At 39.2% G+C, this 12890-nt stretch overlaps 1 protein-coding gene across 2 annotated transcripts in view; it reads left to right on the top strand.

Annotated features, from left to right (window-relative positions):
• Positions 1 to 12890, top strand: part of TMEM108 (transmembrane protein 108) — a 370767-nt gene that overhangs the window by 174400 nt on the left and 183477 nt on the right. The gene's annotated exons all lie outside the window — the stretch shown is intronic.

The raw sequence follows: 12890 nt of genomic DNA, 5'->3' as shown, positions 1-12890 counted from the left end.
GAATAGATGTGTGATTGTTGAGAGATGTAGGTGAAGGAGGAATTATAGCAGGAGAGAATTTTGGAGAAAGTAAGTCTTGAAGCAATTATGTTTGAATTGCTAGAAGAAAGTAAAGAAGACATTCCCTGTAGGGGATTAATATTGAAGTGGAAAAGGGCAGCATGAAGTTCGTGTGTGAGTGTGCATGGAAAGATGTAGGTAAGAACACCAGCTTGACGAAGAAGAATGTGTTGGAAAGCAATACAAGATGCCATAGGAACATGCTGAGGAAATGTGAAATATCAGACAAAAGGAAGCACGAACGGATTTTTGAAAAGGAAGTTTACACCATATATGTGTGTGATTTCAGAAAAAGAAGTCAGTGGCTGTAGCAGAAAATTGGTGAGAGGACTTTTTCAGGAATCTACCTGATGTGTTACTTAGTCTAGGACATAGTGCATTCTTGATTTGGGAGACAGGGCTCTAGGAAGGATCTTAACATTGTTTTGCAAATTAATATTTCTTATGACAAAGGAAATAAAAACGTATGGATCTAATCTCCCAATGTGTGTAGGGGGGAGGGGCTAAAGAGGAGGTAGAATTTTGTCATTAAACATAAAAATAGTTTTTTAAAGTTACTTTTGTTCCTCAATTTTAAAAAAAAATAAAAAAGAGAAAAGATACACCTTTTGACCACTTTGTAGAGGGCCAAAAGAAATAAATCATCAGAATTAAAGAAAAGCATTTATTAGGAGCCTTTGTGACTATTGATGATGTGGGGATTTGGTGGGTTTGGGTTTTTGAAGCTAATTAATAAGAATTGAGTATATGTTTATACCTAAAAGAGAGCAGCATGGTTTTGATCCAAAGACAGTGGGCTTTAGCAGTCCTTAATTAGAATCATGACTCTGCTATGAGCTATCCTTATGACTTTCTGAGTGCTCCAAAAAAAGCAAGGACACTAATAACTATTTAATGATGTGAAGCCACCAATGAAAAGGTCCCATCTAGCATGTCACTGAGCACACATTCACTGCATAGTAAATGTTAATTTCCTGTGCTGGTACCTATAGCTTAGACCTATATAGTGCCTGCATGAATGGTAGGGCCTTAGATACACCATTAGGTCAATTTCTGGATTACTAATCAACTAAAGTAAAGAGATGGGCATATTTTTTTTCACATAATTAAGCTTTTTATATAAAAATTGGGCTTACTATTAAACTCCCTAAATACAAGCATTAACTAGATCTATCATATTTATAAAACATTTTATTATAAGTTGCAGTTAAATACAAATACTTAGGAAGAGTAGGAACATTAATTCTTAAATCATATCAACCTCTACTTAATTTAAGCTCACCTTTTTTGCCATGAATTAGTAATGTAAGTAATTTCACTGGACACTTCCTTGAAATCCTGACTTTCCTAGAGCATTTTCATGCCAGTTTTGCTGTGGGCAGATTTCTGCATTTGTTAATAATAACATTTCAAATTAAGCTTCTTCTCTAGTGGCTACACTCGTTCCAAACTAGACAAAGAAAAATAGTCTTTTCTGCTGTATTTTTTAAACCAACTTCCTGAATATTCAAACTTATCAGCATCATAAAAGGAAGTAAAGCCCAATGATATATTTGCCATTATTAAATCCCATAATTTACTTTTCTAATCAGCAGGGAAGCTAATTCTCTTTTTCCAAGTTTCCCCATCCTTACTAGCTAGAAAGTCTACCTAGGTGTGGTGAGGATCAAAATGTGGGTTACTACCAACTTCCTTTCTGATGCAGAACTGCTTTTTTACATTAAAGGCTTTAGATTTCCTTTCTGGTTATAAATTCAATCTCATGAAATTGGAACATCTTCAATCCTACTTAATATGGCCAAAATCGTCTTTACTGTCTTTCATCAATGTTTTCTAATTTTCAGAGTATAGGTCTTTTACCTACTTGGTTAAATTTATTACTGGGTATTGTTTTGTTTTGTTTTTGTTTTGTTTTTTTGGTTCAATTGTAAATGGGATTGTTTGCTTAATTTCTCTTTCTGCTTCATTATTAGTGTATAGAAATACAATGGATTTCTGTACATTAATTTTGTATCCTGTGACTTTACTGAATTCATTTATCACTTCTAGTTGTTTTTGGTGGAGTCTTCAGGGTTTTCTATATATAGTATCATGTCATCTGCAAATAATGAAAATTTTACTGCTTCCTTACCAGTTTGAATGCCTTTAATTCCTTCTCACTGTCTGATTGCTGTGGGTAGGACTTCCAGTGCTGTGTTAAATAAAAGTGCTAAGAATGGACATCCTTCTCTTTTTCCTGACCTTACAGGAAAAGCTTTCAATTTTTCCCTTTAAGTATGATGTTAGCCATGGGTTTTTCATTTAAGGTCTTTACTATTTTGAGGCATGTTCCCTCTAAATCTACTTTGTTGAGCATTTGGTTTTTTCTTTTAAATCATGAGTGGTTGTTGCATTGTGTCAAATGCTTTTTCTGCATCTATTGAAATGATCACTCATCATCAAGGACATTCAAATCAAATGAAATATCACCTTATCTGTCAAAATGTCTAAAATAAAAAACTCAAGAAACAACAAGCGTTGGTGAAGATGTAGGGGAAAAGGAACCCTCGTGCACTGTTGATAACAATGCAAAGTGGTGCAGCCACTGTTGAAGAAAGTATGGAGGTACTTCTAAAAATAATAATAATAAAAATAAAACTACACTATGTGACCCAGTAATTGCACTATTGGATATTTACCCAAAGAATACAGAAATGCTAATTCAAAGGAATGCATGCACCCCTATGTTTATTGCAGCATTACTTACAGTAGCCAGCTATGGAAGCAACCCAAATGTCCATTGATTGATGAACAGATAAAGAGGATGTGAGATACACACACACACACACACGTACAGACATACATACACAATGGAATATTATTCAGCCATAAAAAAGAATGAAATCTTGCCATTTGCAACAACATGGATGGATCTAGACAATATAATGCTAAATGGAATAAACCAGTCAGAGACAAATATCATATGATTTCATTCATATGTGGAATTTAAGAAAAAAAAAACAAATGAACAAAGGAAAACAAAGAGACAAACCAAGAAATAGACTCAACTACAGAAAGCAAATAGATGGTTTCCAGAGGGGAGGTGGGTGAAATAAGTGAAGGGGATTAGGTAGGAGTGCACTTCTCCTGATGAGCGCTGAGTAATGTATGGACCTGTTAGATCACTATATAGGACACCTGAAACTAATATAGTACTATATGTTAACTATGCTGGAATTAGCATTTTAAAAATATAGCCCAGGGGCACCTGGGTGGCTCAGTCAGTTGAGCGTCCGACTTCAGCTCAGGTCATGATCTCGTGGTTTGTGGGTTCAAACCCCACATCGGGCTCTGTGCTGACAGCTCAGAGCCTGGAGCCTGCTTCAGATTCTGTCTCTCTCTCTCTCTTTCTCTCTCTCTCTTTCTGTCTCTCTGCCCCTCCTCCACTCATGCTCTGTCTCTCCTTTGGAAATAAATAAACATTAAAAATATATATATAGCCCAAATCATAAGAATATAAAATTTGACTTGAAAGAACTTGTTTGAACATGGTATAACAGTTACCATGCAACACTTACATAGTAAAATCCAGCACCTGACCTCAGGGAACTGACGCTGGGTATGTTCGTGTGTCTATGTGTGTCCGTGTGTCAAAGAACAAACAGGTAATGCACAACTGTTTAACAGTCTACTACATAAATCATAATGTCTTACGCCTGGAAAGAAAAACTTGTCCCAATTATGCCCTGAACTTTCCCATATTTGAACTTTTTTGTCCTGTTTGCAATATATGAAAGAATAATGAAAACAATTGTAAGAGTAGACCACTAATTACATTTCTATCTCTTTATAATTTATAACATACTTCCACATGTATTACCTAATTTAATATATGCAATAACCAACTCTGAAGGGTGATACTGTTTCCTATTTTATAGGTAAGCAAACCAAGGCCCACAAAATTTAAGTAACATATAAGATCTAAGAGACAAACTGGGACAAAATCCAAGATTTCCTAACTTAGGCCCTATGCATCACATTTATTGCTTTTTCATCTAAATAGTCTTCTTGACCTCCTACCCACCCTTTGAGGTTCTGCTGGGCTGCCATCAGGTCCTGTGGGATATTCCATTCATCCCATCTAAAGGAAATTCTATTCTCAGCTCTTAGAGCATTGCGTATTTCTGTTGTGGTTCTTAACCTGCAGTGCCTTTGTGTTATCATTATTGCTGTATTTGTCATTTTTCTCCCAGATTGGTAAGCTCCTTGAGTCCAGGGGGTTACCACTTGCTGGCAGTAGGCATGCAGGAAGAGTGAGTGAGTGAGTGAATAGAATGAATGAATGAATGAATGAATGAATGGCATTCCAGGAGTCTCTGCCATCAAGCAGTATTGTGATGATTCACTTAGCCAAGGATATTTCCTCATAGAGTTGCCAATAAAGGGGGAAAATGAGCTCAGATGTAAGATGAGGCTGAGTTTTGCTTACACAGGCATAGTGCATGGTGAGCCATGATAAGCACGCCTGTTTGGCTGTGATCTCTTTAAATTCTTTTTTTTTTAATGTTTATTTATTTTTGAGACAGAGAGAGACAGAGCATGAATGGGGGAGGGTCAGAGAGAGAGGGAGACACAGAATCTGAAGCAGGCTCCAGGCTCTGAGCCATCAGCCCAGAGCCCGACGCGGGGCTCGAATTCACAGATCGTGAGATTGTGACCTGAGCCAAAGTTGGACGCTTAACCGACTGAGCCACCCAGGCGCCCCTGCTGTGATCTCTTTACCATGGTTTCTTTCATATCTCTTTTAGGCTATATAATAGCTCTGGAGCTGTCAGATAAAAATGCTCATCTTTGTCTCTTGTTACTAAATAGTTCTTTCATTAAAATTTTTTTTAAGTTTTATTTAAGTAATCTTTATAACCAACATGGGGCTTGAACTCACGACCCTGAGATAAAGAGTCACATGCTTCTCTGACTGAATCAGCCAGGCACCCCTAACCGTATCTTTTAATTTGGAGTGATGCAGGGACTTTTCCACCTTTCCCTCCATCTTTTGCAGGTAGAAGCAGATCCTTTAGCTGTTAGTAAGCCAGTGGCCACACTGGTCTCCTGGTCATCTTCTCATTGTTGTGTGTGTTTTCATCTCTATGTCTCCCTTGACTGTACTCTGTTTGGAACAGTGGGGGAAATTTTCTTTGAAGGAGGTCACGCTGGCTGTCTTTAATAGTCATCTTGTGATAAAAATCATTGTAGAGCTATCATAGTATGTGCTGCTTTATTGAGTGGACAATCTGCTCACAGTTGTTATGAGTAAGGATTCCACAGAGCATTTTCTTTCCATGTAGCCTATGAGCTTAGAACTTACTAGTAGTATATTAGACCGGTGATGAAATGGAATTTATTTAGCAAGATAATTACAAAACAAGTACAGTGTCCCTTTCCAGAATATATAGTGTCATAGTATGATGGTAGCCATGTAGATTGATCTAGTCCTTTTGTAAGATCATTTAGCATCATTTGTAAGATTATTTAGTATCATAAATTTATGTATATACCTCTCTTGACCTGGCAGTTTCCTTCCAGGAGTCAAGTCAAAGGAAATGATTCAAAGTGGAAAAATATGAAGACAGTGTAAGGGAGATTGCACTCAGCAGCGTAAAAGAAATCATTACAGCAGCTTAACAAAATGGACCTTTATCTTTCTCACATAACAAGAAATGAGGAGACCAATATTCAGGGCTCCTGAGGCAGCTCCATCATACCATCAGCCTCCCAAGCAGTGGTTTTTGTCCTCACTGTCCCTTGTGGATGTAGGATGGCAAGTTTATTTCATGTCATTGTTCCAGATGGGAAAAGGAAAAAATAAGGAAGCCAGCTTAAACTTTTCTAGGGTGAACTTCTGTTTCTCATTAGTTAGAACTATGTCTCTCCTAACTTCAATGGGGACTATAAAATTAAGGTTTGGCTCAATGTTAGAAGGTGCAGGAGAGACAGTAAAGTATCTCCCAAAATGAGAAGGCACTTTGAGACTGGAAACCGAAGGAGGCCACTCCATACAGTTTACCGAGTTTTATTCAGGGTAACTTACTGACAGGGGGATTGAGAAGAGGACAATCCACAGCAGGTGCATAGTTATTCTCCACAAAATCTTACCTTAGTCCACAGATTTTATAGAGTGAGGGGACATGCCAAAGGGCATTGTAATGAGATGTTACACACACCTCATGGGGCTTACATGCATCTAATTGACAGCTACCTTTTAATTAGATCTTGTGGCACAACCTGTGTATCGGGAAGGGGAAAGACTATATTATCTCTAATAGAGTCATGGGAGGCCAAAACAAACCTCCCCCTGTCCCAGACGTGGCAGGCATTTCTAAGGTGTGTATATTAATCTCTGTGGGGCTCGGAACATGTAGCCCCAAAAGACATCACTGAGCTAACATGAACAAAATGGAGGACCAAAGATGGAGTCAGTATGGTCAGCACGCCTACAGTTAGCTATATTGGGTCAGGTTAACCCAAATAAGGTTTTGTTAGTAAGGTATACTGAAAGAATGTCTATTGGTAAAACAACTAGTAATATTTTCCATAGTAATCAAAGTACTGAAGATAACAAAAGTAAAATAATGATGCCCCTCTTAATGTCTGTTTGCAGAGTAATAGGTAAAATGATCTATTATGTGATGGAATATTGTGTAACTATTAATTATAGTTGGTTCAGGAAAACAGAAGCCACTCTAAATGTGAAGAATAGGAAATATTTTAATACAGGGAAACAAATCTTATACAACCTTTGGAGGGCTGGGGGAGCAAAGGTCAGGAAAGCCACTCTCTTAGTTTGAATTCCTCACAAAGTAAAGCTTGAGGCAAGGACTTAGGAGTAGATAGTTTACTTGGGAGCTGATCCCAGGATTAGCAGTGAGAAATAAGGCAAAGAGGAATGGCCAACAGGGGTGTGTTGTAGAGATTGCATTATGGGAGCTTGATTCTAGCAGAACCTACTTAGAAACCTATAGAATCCATTCCAGAATTGTCCTCCCATGGGATGAAAGGTAGGAAGAATTATCCATTGCCTTTCAAGAATTGCCCCATGGATATTAACTCCCTGTATTTCTGAGCTGTACCACATTTTTGTGGTCCCAGCCGACTCCCATGACATCTGCAATGGCAGAGGAACCCTAGAACAGAAAGAAAATAGAAATGTGTATCCGGCACTTGAGGAAGAATCCTGCCACCATGGAGTTGAAGCCTGTATGGAACTATGCAACCATGGCTGAAACCAGAGGTGAAGCCAAGAGGATATAAACCAAGGTTCAGTCATTTGCTATAGCAGATTTTAGGAAATCGGATATGCAGGAGACATGGGGGAATAGCCAAAAAAAGCCTTAGCTGCCTGTAGTGCCTAAGTAAATAGATGGTTCTCTGGTGGACCCTCAGAAGTCTCTGACCAAACCTTCTGTCTTTTGTCTAGTGCTATTAACCCACAGCTGCTACTGGAGAATTATGGCTTTTCTTTCACCCTTCAAATGTCATGCTCTGGTTTCTAATCAATGATAATCTAATGGGATTAGATTAGATTAGATTAGATTAGATCTAATCTGATGACAAGGATCTCTAAGAAATATAGTTTTTTTCCAAGTTTCATGCCCCTGAAAGGGTTGAAATTGTCCTAAGTATCAATAAATTATATCTGGCCCAGCAACAACTGATGAATTACCTATGAAGAGTTTGTAAAAATATGTAGAAATTGAGGGGGTTTTAAATTTTTTTATAATTTTTTGACAGAGTGGGAGAGAGGAGTGGAGGAAGGGAGAGAGAGAATCTTAAGCAGGCTTCATGCTCAGCATGGATCCTGACATGGGGCTCGATCCCACAACCCTGGAATCATGACCTGAGCCAAAATCAAGAGTCTGACACTCAACCAACTGAGCACCCAGGTGCTTCTATGTAGAACTTGTTTTAATGACTTTCTATTCGCTCCATTAGTGAGGGAGGGAACTCACCCTAGGGGATGAGCCAAACACGCAACACAGGATGCATGTGATCAACAGCAGTTGATTAGTCACATGTACTCATAGCTGGGGTGGGGGGGTGGAGTGGGGGGTGTGAAAACACTGCATGTCACACAGGGCCACTGGGGAGTTGCACTCAGGAACAGCATGAATAGCTAGGAGTTGTGGGAAGCAGGTTTGTGGTGTCAAGAGGGTGGGGTCCCCCCTGATTCCTGGGGAGGATGTGATTGGCTTGTTTGAATAATTCCACTTGCTTGTTAGGAACTAAAACCTTCTACTCAGGGATAAGCAGGAACTATGCCTGATACCTTTGATAAGGAGAGTTGCTTTGCTAGGGAACCTTATCCAGTGGGGAGTTAGGCCATTCAAGGCCCTCTTGATTTTACCAAAAGTCAAGGCAGCACCTAATAGTATGCTGTAATTTTAGGCTTTATGCCACATACACAACAATCAATTTTCACTAGTTTGGGTAGAAAAAAAAAGGGCATGTCTTTTTTTTTTTCCCAATTAAGATTACATGGTTCTCATTTAATTATCTCATTTTGCAAGGCAGCCCTTTCTTCCCAAGATTTCCTCTATTTTGTGGCAAGCCCAAGAACCTCAAAGTCTGACTCAATTGCAAGGATCAGTGCTTGGGATAACATCCCCTAAGAAGGGAAAAGAAAACAGGGCCTGGCACTTAGGGAGCATTGGAAAATATTTGAATGAACACATGAACCAGCTAGCAAGCTGAGCCAGGAGAGAAATCCCAACTTCTTCACTGCTTTTGTTTCCATAGACACTTGGTGTCTTTGGCTGTACAGCAGTCACTTTCCACCAGCTGTTGGTGTCCATGGGTTCAATACCACCTTGTTCCTGGTGGTTGAGGAGTGTTGTCTCTCCTCCTTAAATCTGAAATTCAGTCCTCCCTGCCTCAACAGCTGCTGCTACAGACTTTAGGGAAAGTGGAAAGAATCTGGAGCCCAGGAAGCATTGTCCACCCAATCTGCCTTTATTTGAACCACTTTCCCTGTCAGAAATAATAACACAGTTTGCTGCATTATATACTCACTCATGTTTTTCTGTGCACCCCCCACATACATTTTCCTCAGCCTCTATAACTGTGTCTACATAATTTTCAATTAAATAGCTATTTAAATGTAAACATTTTTCCCAAGTTACACTAGCAACATTCTAAGTGCTCAGTACCACCTATAGTCAGTGTCTACTGTATTGGACAATATAACTTATACAACTTTTTTATCATTACAGAAAATTCTGTTTGGGAGTGCCACCTGTATCAATTTTGTGGATCATTTATGCATTTACTGAATACCTGCTATGTGCTTGACCATATTCTAAGCACTGAGGGCATAGCAGTAGACAAGACAGGCAAAATTTCTACCATCCCAGAACTTACATTTTAATTCACAAATCCTACATCTAAATGTCAGTGTGTATCAATAGCTTGAGGAAGGACGCCACTGGAAAACAGATGGCTAATTGTTCTTAAACATCCTGATTCATCCCCAGTCTGATTTCTTTGAGGTATAGCTCAATTTTCTTCAATTTTTGGAGCTCTGAATTTTACACTCCTGGTTTGGGCTGATTTGCAAGGCACAAATGGCTTACATATTTGACTCACCTTTAAGTATTGACTGTCATTGTTAAGTCTTTTAGATTCTGGGTAGAGGTTTATTTGAAAAGTAGTTGTTCTAGGATTTAATCATTTAAATTCATTCTGGCAGCTTGTGTTTATAATTTTAATTCATTGAAAGGTCTCATTTTTATTGAAGTGTATAACCACAACAGAGACTAGGAAATACACTGTAGTCATGTTGTTTTTCTACCACAAATCCATGTTTTAATACATGCCACCCCCCATGTAGGTGTTACTACTCATACAGCATTAATATTACTAGCCTAAAAAGTTGAATAATGGAGATGGGTGACATTTTCAAAGCAGTCATTAGGATTCAAACATACTATGCTAATACTCTCAACAAGAGCCACAAATGCCAGCACCAACAATTCAAACTAATGAACTATAAACATTTGCACACTTGTGAACTGATCAATTGTAGTATGTTACAGTTGAAAGAGACTATGGAAATGGACCTTTCTGCTCTAATTCCCTCTTTCCTCATTTATTGGTCCTTTGAAGATATAAATGATTTATCCAAGGTAATAGTTAAAGAGTAAAACCCTGCCATAGCCAGAAATTCACTTTTGCAGAGGAAAGGTTCTCAGACTTCAGCATGCATCCTTGAGGCTTGTTGAAGCATAGATTGCTGGGCCCTACCTTGAGAGTTTCTAATTCATTGCTCTAGGATGGAACCTGAGAATTTACATTCCTAACAACTTCCTGGTACTGCTGGTGGTCTGAGAACCACATTTTTAGAGTCATTGGTATAAGCAATGTGGTTACTGTTGTGAAGTTAATGAAATGATGAGAATGAGCCTACATAGCTAGCCCTAGGGATCTGAGGGTCCAGCTGCATGATCACATCTATCCATGTATCCACTGGTTTTGGCACCACGCAGTGCCACTTGGCTAGTGCCGTGTAAACATTAATGGGGATGTAAACATTCTGGGTCCGATAGCTGCCTGGACTTATAAGACAGTGACATTCCAGCTGTCTCATGGTTAGTAGGCATTTATTTTGATCCGGGAAGATTGAGCCTTGGGGACCCAGCCTCCATCTCTCTGCCTCCCAACTTCTGCCTGCTGTTTCCCTGTCAGTTTTGTCCTTTTTTGGAATATCCTTCCCTCCCCCAGAAAATGAGAACATTGGCCTAATCTCATTTGAGAAGCTGGAGAGTCACATAGTCAAATTGCATTCTTTAGGAAATTTAAAGCAGCAAGTGGTAGATCTTCTGTGCTTTAATGTACTCATCCTCAAACTCCTGCCTCATTGTCCTCACTCAGCATCTTTGTACTTTTTTTTACCTTTGCTAGTCAGAATCCTTCTTAACCTTGCAAGTTTAGCTCATATTCCATCTCCTTCAAAAACCTTGTCCTGCTACTCTCCAGAAGATGTTATTTTTCCTTCCTCTGAAGGGATAGGACATGTTTCTTGTACTTCTGTGCTCTAAACTCTGTGGAGGTGTTATTTCATTCCCAGAACAACCTTGTAGCATTGGTGTGATACCTGTTTTACTGACAGAAAATGTGCTAACCTTCTTGAGTCTCAGGGTCTAAGTGTTATAATTTTCTAGAATACAGTGTGATAATTTGTCTTATACAACTGATAAGGGCAAAGCTGGCTATAGAGTGATTTTTTTTGACATGATATTTGTTCCCCCTGCTAAACTGCAAGTTCCTTTAGGGCAGGGATCATGTCTCATTTGCTTTTATTCCCAGTCCCAGTCCCTACTACTAACACAGTACTTGGTACTTAGCAGCACTCAGTATTTTCCAAAGAAGTGGATCTCCAGGTTAATTGTTGTTTATATTGTATCTTCCTGCCCTGATTCTCTGTGTAGTTGGCTTTGGTCCCCACAGAAAGGAGATCCTTTCAGTGTGGTTTATCCTCCCTGATCCCACACAGAATTTGTGGCCATGGCTGCCCCCTCTGTTTTCTCTGTGAATGCAGTCTTGGGGAAAAGGGACATCAGTCTACCTTGGGAAGAAGTGATTTGGGATTAGGGTTGTTTCAGCTTTATGCCAGTCTCTTAGTCTGTACGTGGCTTCCACACCCTCTTGACTTCACTGAACCACATTCTCTCTCCCTTTTAGTCATTATCTCCTTAATCTTCCTGACATCCCTGGAAGCCAAGTAGCAAGGACAAGTGAGAGGTATATCAAAGATAGACTGGGTAAAATATCACAAAAAATTCACGTTGCATGAAACTTGAATCGCATGAGAGGCTGTGGATCTAAATATTTAAGAAACACTGAATCAGTCATTTCTGTTTTAAACATAACTTGCAAATGTGGTTTCATCAATCATCCTGCTTCCTTCATCTCCCATAAAATGCCAGTCTCAGGAATGAGAATAAGCAGCGCTGGCCTCACTGTGGCTCTAGTGCTCTTTTAGGCTGGGGTAAGGGTCCCTGGTTCTTGATTGACTGCACATTAGAATCCCAAGGGAATCTGATTTAATCTACCCAGTACATTCCTCCAGGGTTCTAATGTGTAGTCAGGGTGAAGAAGTACTAGATTAGGTTCTTGGTTTCCAACCTTGGTTGATCATAAGAGCCATCTTGGGAGCCTTTTCGATTGCTCCATCTAAGAACCTGGGGATTAGAATTCCTGAGGGAAAGACTTAGGAATCTATCTTAAAAATAGATTCTGACCATCAGCTAGTCTTGGGAATACTAATTTTGATACTTGTAGATATTTCTTCTCGCCCTTCCAGTTATCAAACTAAGGTCTAATTATCAACATAGTTAAGTGGGCTGGTTAAGGCCCTCACAGGTGAGATGAAATGTATTATTTTACTCATGCTTCCTGGAGCAAGGAATAAAGTTGAGAATTATCAGAAATGCTTGGAATATTGTGACTTCACTGTGGGACTGAACTTGCCCACACAGATCTTACCCATCACCTTAATTCCTACTCTTCAGGTAATGGCTATAAGTGTTCCTCTCTTCCCTGGGTATTGTGGGCAGCATAGTAGTGACTTCCTGGTCCTGTACCACATAGGGAGTGACTTGAACACTACCAACACTGAGTTGCAGGACATCTTTGTATTGGGAGCAGACAGCACTGCATTCCTCTGATGGCCTTGCCCACAGATTGAGGTAGAATCTATAGAGCCTCAAACTTCAGGCTGTATCTGTTTTATATTGGCCCACCTCACTTGTACCCGCATAATTTTTCATTTCATTATAATTTTTATTCCAGCCATACAT

This window comes from Prionailurus bengalensis, chromosome C2 (assembly GCF_016509475.1).
Source record: "Prionailurus bengalensis isolate Pbe53 chromosome C2, Fcat_Pben_1.1_paternal_pri, whole genome shotgun sequence".
Lineage (NCBI taxonomy): Eukaryota > Metazoa > Chordata > Mammalia > Carnivora > Felidae > Prionailurus > Prionailurus bengalensis.
This window is presented reverse-complemented; position numbering and strand designations above follow the sequence as displayed.